Source organism: Lampetra fluviatilis, chromosome 19 (genome assembly GCF_964198595.1).
Source record: "Lampetra fluviatilis chromosome 19, kcLamFluv1.1, whole genome shotgun sequence".
Taxonomy (NCBI): Eukaryota; Metazoa; Chordata; class Hyperoartia; order Petromyzontiformes; family Petromyzontidae; genus Lampetra; species Lampetra fluviatilis.
The window spans coordinates 12383935-12397757 of record NC_136293.1 but is presented as its reverse complement, the minus strand read 5'-3'; the positions used below and the strand labels follow the sequence as shown (position 1 = coordinate 12397757).

The 13823-nt window shown below is 44.9% G+C and overlaps 1 protein-coding gene across 2 annotated transcripts in view; it reads left to right on the top strand.

The window, feature by feature from the left end:
• The window catches only part of LOC144937690 (mineralocorticoid receptor-like), a 131823-nt gene that overhangs the window by 82518 nt on the left and 35482 nt on the right, over positions 1–13823 (top strand). The gene's annotated exons all lie outside the window — the stretch shown is intronic.

Sequence of the window (13823 nt, the reverse complement as noted above, 5' to 3'; positions counted from 1 at the left end):
CTGCTCAGGCTATACGGTGGGTCTTTGTCTTTGAATAATGTGTGCATCTCGCCGAGGCAGTGCAGATCTCTCATTGTAATGCAACGATGTATGAACAACAGCGACACATAATATGAAGTGAAGGTGGGATCAAAGAATTAAGCGTCTTAGTACAAAGTCCAACGTTTTGTCATCGACTCCAGCAGGCTTTATAATGTGTTGGCAACAGACGGAGGAAATGAAATTTTCCCTTTGAAAACAATCCCTATTCTCAATGTTTAAACAAATGCAAATTTTGAATTATTATTTACCGAGTCATTCACTAATAATTTGTTTGCCAAGCTGGTGCCTTTAACTTGCCTGGCTATGTGCAGAGTGGTTTTTGTAAACAAATGAATAATTATCTTTACAATTAAGTATGTGAACGAAGCTAAATTGTTTGTTCCTTCGTAGGATGGGTGGTAGTTGTGGATCGGTGTCAAACGTGGGCCGTGGCACTGCAGACTCTGCACCAATTCGTCCCGTGTGCTCAAATAGACGACGCTCTTTTGGAGAGCTCACAGAGTCCCCACGTATGTCGGCGATGCAGCACGCGATGGTCGTGTCGAAGTGCAGTAGCGCGCCAACACCACTGCTGTCCAAGAAGAGCGAAGCAGTAGCGATTCAGCCAGAGACAACAAAATGTATGGATTTGTATTCTAGATTGGAAGTTTTCGTGACTGCAAGGGTCCATGCTCTTTGTTTTTTTTTTTTGGTAAAGTCACGTAGGTAAAAAAGAAAATAGATTAAATCACGACGATTCGGAGGCAACACAAGCTTCCGTCTTCAGGTGGAACCGTCACAGCAATTTTGCTGTGACGGTGACTTTACCGAATAAAAAACAAAGAGTATGGATTTATATTTATTCACTTTTTTAAAAAAATCTATCCCGGCGGTGATGGTGCACGCCTGGTAATCAGCGGCAGCAGCGAGAGTTGGTGGATCACCGCACAGATGTGAAACTCACTACCCCTGGGCATCGAGGAGGTGCCTTACTCTGGCTCACCCGGAGAAGTGGACTAATCGCCATCAGTTTCCATCTGTACGGGGATGGATCACTGTCGCCGCACAAGACGTGGGTATTGTCCAGGTGCTCCAGTTTCTTCCCACGTGTATGTATAAATAATCATTAATTGGCTGAAAACATTTTTTAAAAAATAAAAGACCAATGCAGGACCCTCCTGAAAAACGACTCATACAACTCAGCATGGCTTTCCTAGGTATATAAGTAAAATAAAGAAAAATATAGAATTGTATTAAAAATGCAAGATGCAGTTTGGTACGCAAGAGCACGTACCGGTGTGTAATGTTTGAAGCAGACTTTCGTTTTTTAACGAGCTTGAAACTTCGCTTCGGTTTGGTCAAGCTGCCATGAGGCTTGGTCTGAATGTAGTTCCGAATGAAGTGTTTAATCACAATATGCTTGCACATCTCGTGTTTTCTCACATTGAGGCAATATGAGAAACTCGTGTGTTTGTTGGGCAATTGTGGAATTTTGAAACAAAAACAAGGAATAAATCTTAGACGCCGAGTTTGTTTTGATCGACGATTGTGGAGTATGCAGCCTAATAGTCACCGCAGGTGCTGCCCATAACATTTTATTGGGAGAAAATAAGCACCGAAGCACGCGCGCATTTACGAATTTGTCATTTGAAAATAGAACCTTCTCGTTAGCTGAGACGTCTCCTTCAGTGTTCATACTCTTTAAGGTTTTTTCGGTAAAGTCACGTAGGTAAAAAAAATAATAATAACTGTATCAGTAAATTTAGCTGTGACGGTCCCACCTGAAGACGGAGACTTGTGTTGCCTCCGATACGTCGTGATTTAATTGATTTATTTTCATTTATTATTATTTTTATTTTTTTCCTACGTAACTTTACCGAAAAAACCTAAGAGTATGAATCCCTGCAGTCACGAAAGCTTCAAATCTAGAATCCTTCAGTGTTATCAACTTGCTTCTCCGCCACCATGCACTGTTGCGCCACATCATCCTTGCTTATAGATCATTACAAAAAATGCACCCATACGCTTCGACGGTGTGCCCAGTCCCGAAACTCGGGCCCTGCCATTTCACGTGAATGTACGCATCGGTTAACGAGGACATGCTAAGGGTGCTGCGTATGAATGGGTGCGAAGGATGACGACGTGGCTTTTGAAAATGAATTTCCTTCACCAGCTGAGTCCATTGCTCAAGACGCAGTATGGACCTTTGGGACATAAGTTCAAGTTCATTTGTTTAATCAAGTGCGAACTCAGGAATACAACAACATCTCATCTACCAGAGTGGCTTGGCTGGGTCACCAAAATGACGAAAAGCTAAAATTAGTTAAATAAATTCCGGCAAATACATCATATAGCAATCGGAGCAAACGGGACAGTTTCAAAAGAGAAACTAAAAACATTGCACAAACATCAACCAATGTGAAACAATGCCTTCCCCGTAGCATCGCTCAGCTACGGCAGATTGTTTTTGGACTGCTGATAGTACAGTTTAGTTATAGAAACATGAAACAGTTGTAAGGTGACGATTGTACTAATATGTAAACAAGGATATGTAATGATGTCAAATGCAATTGCAAGGGAAGTTATCACACAATGAGGCTTTAATATCGTTTGACGGAGCTGCAAAATGTGTTGGGTCTGTATGTGAAGGTTGCGCAACGTATGTGCGGCTACGTATTCTCAATTATTACACGTTGCATGTGACAATCTTAGGGTGGTCAAAAGCAGAATGTGTATAGGTTGTCTGTGTTTAATTCTTGACAAAGGCCATCATTGAGGGGATCCAATTGCCGCCTGATGAAGCTGGTTGTAATTACTGGCGAAACGTCGTACTCGGATTGTAAATGTTGTGGATTTACTCTCCAACGCACCGGTTAGTGCTGTACTAGTAACGAATTGGCATGTTCTGTTTGTACTCTTTGGTTTTTTCGGTAAAGTCACGTAGGTAAAAAATAAAATAAATGAAAACAACTGAATTAAATCACGACGTTTCGGAGGCAACACAAGCTTCCGTCTTCAGGTGGAACCGTTACAGCCAAAGTCACCGTAGTCAGTGAAGAGAGCTCATAGAGAAACGCGACTCTATAGGGTAAGAGGGGGGGGGGCAAGGTAGGGGGGGGGCATGGGGGGGGGGATGCTAGGCTGAGTTAAGCCGATTGATAACGTCCTCTTCATTATGCAAGAGGGGGGGGGGTATTGGGGTACCGTGAACAAAGGGGCGGAAGTTGAATTGATTAATAGGGACGCTAAATTAAGCTGATAGATAACATCTATTCATTATTTCTCTATTAGCTCTATTCACTTATTACAGTGACTTTGGCTGTAACGGTTCCACCTGAAGACGGAAGTTTGTGTTGCCTTCGATACGTCGTGATTTAATTTAGTTGTTTTAATTTATTGTATTTTATTTTTACCTATGTGACTTTACCGAAAAAAACACAAAGAGTATGAATCCTTGCAGTCACGAAAGTTTCAAATCCAGAATGTTCTGTTTACGTGACAAACCTTACTAATTAGCTGTCATGGTCTTGGCGGGTTTAACGACGCATTCATATTTATGCAATCCAACCCAAAAAAACTGTATTATGGATGATATTGGTCGCGAAAGCCGACGTGTTTAATTGAGGGGATATCTGAAGTGACAACTGCTGCTACTGGGGGCCTGCGAAATGCACCACAAGAGATCAATAAACATTGATTCTCCACTTGATACTCTACCGCAAATCATTATCATAACGATTTATTGAATTGCTAAGCTGGAGAGAAGGGGGGGGGCGATTCTCCGGGCCTCATTCTGTGCAGTTTGTAAAGCAGACACACACACACATCTGCATGTGTGTGCGTGTGTTGGTGTTGTGCCTCACTCTCCTCGGGCTGTCGAGTTTGAAGTCCGAGAATGCTCTAAACATGACACATCAGCACAAGCTGTGCTTCCTCGAATCCTTGAAAAGGAAAGAGGTTGTTGCTGCGATTCTTTCTTCCTCTGCACCTCACAGATTAAGTAGTTTATGGTGAACGCACCGAGGATGTTCTCTTAACGATGAATAACTTAAGTAGCGGGAATGAGTCATCACGGAACAATTTAAGTTTTTATTCAACAACTTCGGGAGCAACAACAGCAGCGAGCCTTTCAGTAACCATGCATAACCATCTCTCTTTACTGAATCTACTGCCTAAAAGTGTGCCCTACTAAGCTCACATTACATGCAGGCGAATTAACTTCGGGGGAAATTGCACTCGGGCAAGACTTAGGGCTTTCCAGCACCCTCGCTCTGCCTCCTCCCACTGCTTACACCCACGAGGAAATTGCCAAATAAAGTTGGCATCAATAAATTGTGAAATAAATGGAAACAGTTTGCAGCACGCGCTCCTCGGGCAACGCAAGGGTTAATTCCACAGCCGCCATGTTGTGCTTCACTATTTGCATTCCTGGGTCATTTTGATCCAGACTTTATGAACGTAAAAATCAAATAAACTCTCTTCGGAGGCCCGTTCCAATTTTTTTTCCACGTCTAAACTTTCTACCGCTCTGTTTAATTTATACGCATCCTAATACCCGTGGACGGCTTGTAAAGGGCGGCACGGCACACACGCGGTTGTGGTTTTTGCCAACACGACACGCGGCCACGTTTATCTTCCCAGTGCCGATGTTGACCACACACCACAGCGCTAGGCATTCATTTCGGGCTGAGTTGACCTTGGGGAGGTACAGGGCCCGTTTTAGATGCTGCTTGTCGCTGTCGTTTTTACATGGCCGGCAATATCTCATTTGTGTAATTTATTTACACAGAAAAGCAGCGTCGAGTCTTAAAATTAGTTGTGCAGGAGCCTCCTGCATTGGGTCATTGGGCCAGTTCCTTTTAAAGATCTATTTTTTTGCATGTGGGAGGAAACTGGAGTAATAAGTCATAATTCACAGTCCCTTGTCAATCCACTGCTGGATGAAGGTCTCCACACGCTGTGTCACTTTTAGGGGCTGTTTGGCGCATGTTGGCACAATGGGTGGTGAGCAGAACCGGCTTATATATCATTCGCCGCTGATGTTAGTTGTGGCCAGGAATCAATCACAAGTTTGACGGATTCCATGCGCAGTTCGCTAACCACTGCACCTCCCCTCCACCTCTGCTTTTATTATTTGTTTGTGCTTAGTTTGTTGTCCTTCCCCCGCACCTACAATTAGCACCATTGACTTTGTACAGTGGGAAAGAAGTTCAACATACATGAGTACGTTCACACGCCAATTCTCTGGTAGCCTACTCGTACAAGGGGTATAAAGCTCAAAGATCTGCACAGACTGGTTCACAAAGCCACTCGCTGGTGCCGCCATCTCCCAGCCACCGTGCAGACTCAACCTCTTAAGCGCGGGATCATGGGAGCACTCCACCACATCCCGATGTTTAACCTGGGTCACTGGAATTAAAATTACGTGTAATAACCAATGTGCCACCACTCCCTGTCTAATTTGTACCCAAAAGACACGCACAACACATGCACGCCACCATATGCATATAGGGCTGTAAAAAAAAGGATTATCGTTATGATTGTTACATTAGTCACTGTGCTTCTTCAAACATCATCAAACCAGGAACACGGCTCAATCAACTCGCACTTGCGCATCTCAATTGCTCCAATATATTCCAGATTGCTTGACCAGATGGTGGGTTTTCTTGTTCCAAACTTTATGATCAGTGATTTATGAACAGTCTCGGAGGCACTGTTGTGGTTGTAAAATCTTAAAGTCCGATCTCTGTCTCTTAAAGGAAACGCATTTCACATCTCAATCACAGGGTTTGGTAAACATCTCGCTGCCGTTAAAAAGCAAAGTTTCACAAAGCCAGCCGCGCACACGTACGTGCATTAGACATTGACGCACTCGGGTGGCCTCCTGCCCTGGTTTTTTCCAGCAATCGTCTGCTTGTTGAGGCAGATGATGTCCAGATAAATCTGTAAGCCTCCCCCTGACATTAAAAGTATCGTTTTTTGTCAGTTGTATAATTATCCACGGCTCAATGAACATTGTAGTTGCGTGTAGCTCTTCCACTCTTCTTCCCATAATGCATCCTGGTTTTTGTTGTATGTTGGAGGTGGAAACCCTGACGTGCATCCACATACTCACAGATGCATGCACATTAGAGTTGGATGATTACTACAGGGATCCGATAGGAATAATCTCAGATTCCTACGATTCCGACCTCTTCAAATAAGCTTAATAATTGTATGAGCAATTATCATGTTAAGGTATTGGTTAATTTGAATGGGATTGTAAAAGGGAGGTTACCATGTAAGATTTGTTCCGTATAATAATGGCACTCGATTGTGAACCCGACTTTGATAAGCTTCTGTGATGCTGAGCTAAGCAAAGCATTTCCCGATTCCATTTGACAAAATTGGCAAAATTTGCTCTTCTGGCCAATACCGGGCAGGCAGAATCGCTGATTTAAATTCTTCGCCGATGCCTGGGTTGTAGAATTCACCCAATTCCACGCTAATTGTGGTGTGCATTTGGGCAAGAGTGGATGCTGTAATGGAGGCTGGCCCAGGCACGGCCCCTTGCCAACCCCCCATGTTTGGCCTGGACGCACGGAGCGGCCAAATGTATCGCCAAGGATGCATATAGAGACACGTAGCTACCCCCGCGTATATGCTCGGCTATAGCCAAGGATACATTCGGACAAGTAGCTGCCTCATGTATATGCTAGGTTATAGCTAAAGATACATAGAGATACGTAGTTGCCTCCATTTATACGAGGATGCATATAGACACGTAACTGACCCGTGCATATGTTACGCTATAGTCAAGGATACATACAGACATACAGGTGCCCTGTTAATGTGCAAGGCTATCGCCAAGGACAACAGCCCCGTGTATATACTAGGTATGTAAACGAAGGATACATATACACATAGTTGCCCTGTATGTATGCTAGGCTATGCACTGAGTTGCTCCATGTATATGCTAGATTTAGCTGGAATCGAGATAGAATTGGAAGATGTATGCGATACATTTCAGTGGCGATTCCACTAGGCCGGCCTGGAAAGGAATTGCAATTCTTTCCGAGTAATTGTGATATTCGCCCTAATCATATAGAGGGTCTGTTTTGCGATCTTAGAGAAGAGAAGGCCATGATTCTGGATGAAGAAACCCAGAGATTTGTGTGGTACAACAGGCCAGGTAGCTTCCACATAGGAACCAATGAAAACATAATGCTTAATGATTGTTCTTAATGATCCTGAACAAAGAATAATCCAAAGCCCTGGCCTCTTGATGGTATCATAGGCCTTGTCCAAATCAATAAAGCAAAGATGTATGTCCCGTTGATATACTAAGTACCTAAACATAAAGATCCCCTGTATATATTTTAACAGACTGTTGAGGGCAAGTGCTACTAGCGAGCACATATGAAGGCTGGCACAGCACACGAGGGGGTGGGTGGACAGCAACACCCACCAGCTGCCTTTGTCTCCCAAGTTGTGATGTTTACACATCACACCAGGTACTCATTTGAGGCTGAGTTGACTTAGGGAAGGCCCAGGACCGATTCAGATCATCTTCAACAGTGTCGGTGGCTGTGAGCAGGAATTGAACTCAGGTCACTGGGTTCGTACCGCAGTACGCTAACCACTACATCACCATACCCCTATAATTAGTGCCCAAATACATATACGCACACACGCGCACACATAAATGCATAAGCGTGAACATAAATAGACAAACTGGGATCATGCACAGACATTGTTTATGGGGCCATAATCTGATAGACGCTCATGCTGATAGCCCGTCCAAAGTTACTGACCTGGATGGCCCAGAAGATAATATTCAGGCTTGAGATGCTACGTAAACATAAATAGTCAACTGTTTACACATTCTTCACCTATATTTGCCATGGTTTTACTTTCTTTAGCACAATATCATACGAGGTCAGTTCACCGCTGATGTTTATTCTGAACGTGCGATTGTCATTCATTACTGCATGTGTTCTGATTTGCATGCATGAATTATCGAAAACGTAAACACACGCATACGACGCAAGTGCGAACACGTAATTAAATGAAAGCGTTAATTTTGGTTCGCATGTAAATAAATAGGTCGCCTCTAATCACCTGGTGTAAAGGAGCAGACAGCATAACAAAGTCCCATTTTAATCAATGATCTCAATCAGAAAAGTGCATTATATCTCTGCGCCCAGCATAACGTGCACAAGTGGCGATCGACACGCATCGACAGAATTCAGTAGCGTGGCGAATGCACTAGTTTACTCTATTTAGATCGTTTTGCTCTCTTTAAGGGTCAACTGCTCATAATTTTAGCGCTGGCCGACCCGTGTGGCTTTTGAGATTCTTCGCAAGGAAACATGCTGTCCGTATGGACATGCAGGTAAGTACGCCTTGCTTTGCATCCAGATATCGGCACACGTGAACACAAGGTCAAAGACAAAGAAGCGTGTTTGTGTGATCGTTTGAAACCGGCGACCCGACTTCGATTCCCATGCCACAGCTAACATCAGCGGCGGGTGGTATCTGAACCTGCTCTGGACCTCCTCTGGTTCCATTCGGCTTTAGATTGAGTCCCGTACGTGGTGAGGTGGGTCAACATCAGCGCTGGAGAGACCAAGGTAGCCGGATGTGGTGCTGTGCTCACGCAGCACCCTCTGATGCACAAGTGCCAGCCTTAATACGTACTCCCTTACAGTCCTGACCTTAAGCAGTCTACGTGGGCTAAACGTCTCGAAATTTATTTTTGATCGACCTTAAAGGACGCTTGCGACCCTTCCCCGTACTCATACGCTTAAAAAGTTACGTCATTTAACATGGGCCATCGCACAAGCAGGCCCTGCCACCGTGAGTTGGGTTGTTTGCTCACCTTGTGTTTGGGACAGGGCAGTGATCCTCCATTTGATTTTGTGTTAAAGTGGGAAGGTCGCTTCCGAAACTTCCCTCTGAGGTTTAATTGTACAATGTTCTTTCGTACAACAAATCGTCTAATGTCCCCTTGAAGAGAAACATTGGGTCTTTATTTTACTTACGTTTTCCTACATTTGCATCTTGTCAGAATAAGATTTTGTTTATATATATACACCAAATATTCACAGACACTACAAATATTTCCATACATTTAGCTCCATGGGCTCTCGTTGCTAGTGCTCTCCGCAAGTGCCAATTAATACCGCCGCTACGCACAAAGCGTTAGCGCCACTCAATACCACACGCGTCCCGCTTGCCCTAAGTCTCCTCGCTGCTGCAGTTGACCACGCTAGGCCGTTACACATTTTAGGCTGAGTCAACCTAGGTGAGGTGCCATGCCCAGAAGGCTTTTGCTGCTGACGTTGCACATTCATGGTAATAAATCACTGGTCACTCGGTCGGCTATTGCGTCACGCTCAATTGGGGACAAATTACTTGGTTTGCCGGTGATGGGGATAATACAGGGCACTTGGAGAAGTGCCCTTTCAGTTAATGTTCAAGTCTTAAATCTCGATTGAAAACTAATTTCTTTAGAACTGTTTTTTTGTGTTTAGTTTGTGGTCTTTCCCCCGCACAACGGATCAGCACGGTTGGCTACGCACGGCGCGAAAGAAGTTCAACAGACGTACGCTACATACGAGTCGAATCGAACAACGTCTGGATGAACCGAAGAATGAAATAGCCCTCGCGATGAGGTGACGTGACACCAGAGAGACGGAATTGTGCGTCGCACACCACGTGCTTCCGACGTATTCGTTTTGTTTGAATGTCAACGGCGCTCAGTTTGAGAGACCGCCACGCTGTGAATCCGTGATTAAAAAATTTTACCGCACGGGAACTTTTCCATTGCCCTGTTTTGTTGTAAGTGTTTATCGCAAGACTTAAAGAATATTAAGACTTTCGTCTGAGCTATCCCTGCTTTCTGAGTGAAAGCAGTTAACCTGTTGGCCATATTTTTGGGAGCCTTATTTTTATTAAGATTCCCCCCATAAAAAGCAATCGACTAACGGATGTACCAAATTGAAGCTTTCTGTCCCTTGTGGAAGAAATAAAAAATCTGTCACTCATTCACTCGGTGACTCGCACATACTGAGCACATTCATATCATCCACTTCAACGGAGGTATCTTCCATAGTGAAATAATTTGACAGGAAAGACGGCAGTTTCTGAGCCAGGTCGATAAAACTGTTCACACGCTTGGTAGCGTGAAGACTTTATTGTACCGAGTCTCATCCCTCTAATCCTCCGTCGTGTCTGTACCGGCGTTGGCGAGGCGCGTCGCTTTGAGGTGTGCGAGCTTCCCAATGGTACGCTCGATGCTCGCTGCTCGCCAAAGCCTTGAGTCGGATTGTTTCAGACGCTTCTTTGGTGTGCTGTTGAAGATCACGCAAAGCTTTTGTTGTTCGCGGGTTGTTTTTGGCAAGCATTTTTGTCTTTCACAAAACCCCAAACATTCAATAGTTTGGTTCACACTGCTGTCCATTTATACACATTCAAAACAATGGATACCTTAATGAACCGCCTACAATATTATGAAGGTGCTCTGTCATTGCCTGTGACTAAATCACTTGGAGTGTGGCCGATCTCTCCAGAAGCAAAGCAGGCTTTTTATAAAGCCTGGATAATGCTGGGATGAGCGACCGCCGTGCATAAAGCAGGCAAGGGTTGGCTGCCGCTGCGTCTTAGTGGCGCACGATTCTGCCTCGTCCACGCCTTCGCCAACCCGGGCCGACCGGCACGGCCCCGCGTCCGGCAGTAGATCGACAAACTGGACCGAAAGCTTCGCACACCGGCGAGATGCGGTCGGAGGAAAGTTTGACGACGTCTCCGCCAGCTGACACCCGCTCGTGTCAAGCGATGCCGACGTCATCGCCACCGTCGCTAATGCGACCGAGGGGGAGGGCGGCTTCCGTTATCTCATTACCACCGTGTGGGGCATTGGACTGCGCTGCCACAAATTCCTTTTGGTGTGAAATCTTGGGAGTCTTGACTGCAAGGGAGACGTTGAGTTAATTATGCTTAGAAGTGTTGCTAACGGCCTAATTTATCGTGTTAATGATCTCTCTTTATTCTCAGAATGTGTTGCTCTTCTGGCGCTTTTACAGTTGGTTACAAATATTGCATCACAGCTTACAAAGTGGCAGGGCTACAGCTTTGGAGCTATGCCAATCGCATGCGGCATGTCTGCGAGAGCATTTGTACTTATTAACGAATTCACCACTGTCATTTAAAAAAAAAACATGTTGTGATACTGTATGGGCAGTGTGATGCATCAGCACGAATGACAATACACTTAACACATTCATTCATTCACGCCTCTCTGAAAGGAGTACAAATCCTGCAATCGTTGGCATTTAGGGCAATTGCCTTCCTTCAAAGCACGTCAGCACCTTCACCGGAATATGCAGACATAACAACACTAAACCAATAACGCCATTAGTAGGAATACTGCTACAACATCCGTGCTGTTCAACGCACAGCAAAACCCACACACAACGCCCATCCTGCACTGCCGGTGACGGCTCAAGAATATGAAAACGGCTCAAGCTGGCATTTACTTTTAATAGATCGAGCGTTAAATGCTGTCGAGCTGTCAACCTGTAAAAATCTCATCGGCGTGGTTTTCCCACACTGTGACCGAGGCTTGTGGAATAGAGTGGCACCTTTGTTGTGCTTGGATGCTAAAAGCAAAAGTGGAAAATTGCCGATAAAAAAGAGCGCAGGGAGCGTTGATGTACGACATCGTTGCAATGTCTGTGCAAGGGGTGCCACGGTGGTGAGATGTTAACTACCTTGCCCGGTATACAGGAGGGCATGGGTTCGACCCTGACGCCTGCTGTATATTTGGAGTTTGCACGTTCTCCCCTTGGTCGTGTGGATTTTTCCCCGGATCCTCCGGTTTTTCCCTCCACATTTAGAATCAACGTCACACGGTTAGAGTATTTGGCTGCTTTAGATTTCTACGTGATGACAAGCCACTTCGTTGAGCTTTCACTTGTGGCCAGGTCACTTCTGAAAAAGAGCTGTATAGCTCTGTGGGCGTTACCTGGTAAAATACATGTCGTTTTAGTTTTAAGCATAGGTTAGAAAGCCCTGAGATTGAGCTCGCTAGCCTCAAGGAAGGAAATCATAAACTCAGTCACAGTTAAGTCCATTTTATTTTGGCTTACACACGTGGCGCCTTTCTGGCAACAAATATGTCGCTCCAAGAGCCATCATACTAATACTAAAACATAAGTATCGACATTCTATGCAATTATTTCAAAATATATATACTATGCAATTATATAAATTTATATATACACACAGAGCATAGTTGAGAGGCATGATAAACAAAAGTTGCAAAAAAAGACAAATTTGTGGCCGTAAGCGTCTGCCCAGTGTTCACACGACTGCTGGAATTGGCCTCCTGGAGAGGGAGTTCTAGAGGACCATTTTAGACGGTATTTGGTCTACTCTTCCATGCTGGCCAAACATCTGGCAAGAGGTGGGAGAACCACCGCTTTACCACACCTCACGCGACTTGCCGATGGACGAGGGTGTGGAGTGCACCCATTGTTTGTGTTTAGTTTTGTTGTCCTTCCCCCCGCACCTCCGACTAGTACGTAGGGTGCAAAAGAAGTTCAACGTTCACGTTAAACTGCTGGGTTGGACGAAGGGAAGGGGTGGATTTAAGAAGTTGCGTTTTAACTGTCATGCTGAGAGATCAAATTGGTGAACTTTGAAAAAGCAAGTCCGATGTGCTCACCTTGACGCCACAACAGCCGACTAAATAATGTTGAGTTTATTTATCCAGTGAGTGAGGGAAAATAGGATTCTGATCAAGTTGGGCACACGTGAGGATTAATTAAATTAGAGCTGGAGCATTGTTGGCCCAGACGCTGTTGGAGAGGTCAGGTGCGAGTCTCGGGAATGTCCGACAGAAAGGTGCACCTACATGAACGAGAGAGAGAGAAAAAAAAATCTGGAAGTTAAGCTCACGTGAATTTGGGGAACACTGCTTTGGTCCCCTCCGTTCACGTCAATACGGTAACGGCTGCCACACTCTTCAGAACAAAACAGAGACTCGGTGCTGTACCGACGATGTGAAGGTGGCAATGAACAGCGACACCACGACGTGATGGCAGTTGGCACGTGCCGGGGAAACCTGAAACGCGTGTCGGCTGTGGGGGTGCGCTCGTTTGTTTGACTGGATGGATGGGGGTTTCACTCGTGCGTGGCTGTTATTGACGATTTTTTTTATTTACAGGAACAAAATAGGGGCTTCCCCACTGTCACAGATTGATGGCATATTGATAAGGAGATGAAATCGCACCCGGAGGTGGGTGGGTGGCATAGGGGTCAGAGGACTGAACCGACACCGTTTAGAGGTTGGGTTCGAAAGCAGGTCTCGGTGACTTGTGATTAAGCCGAGTTATCGAGTGTAGTGATTTGACTGCACAAACAAAAACTCGCATTTTTTTTACTTCATTTGGATAAATCCCATCAGTGGGAATTACAAAACATTGGTTTGGCCGCCATGTGACAGACATTTGTTTGTAGCAGGGCATGTTGGGAAAGTGCCAACCGCAGTGAGTGGGCCTGTCTCTGACACCGAGTCCCACGACATGGCACCGACCACACAAGTGGAATACAATTATGAAAAAGACTAAAACTATTTTTTAAATGTTACCCCCCATATATATTTTTAAGGAGACAATGAAATCAGTTGACGTGCAGGTGCTGTCGGTAGATTGTTACATCGCCGGATAGGGAGAGATGGTCACAACTTGTGGATGCCTTCAACCAGCAGTGGATATACCCCGGCTGACGATGTTAATACGTTGGTTTTGTTGTGTGTC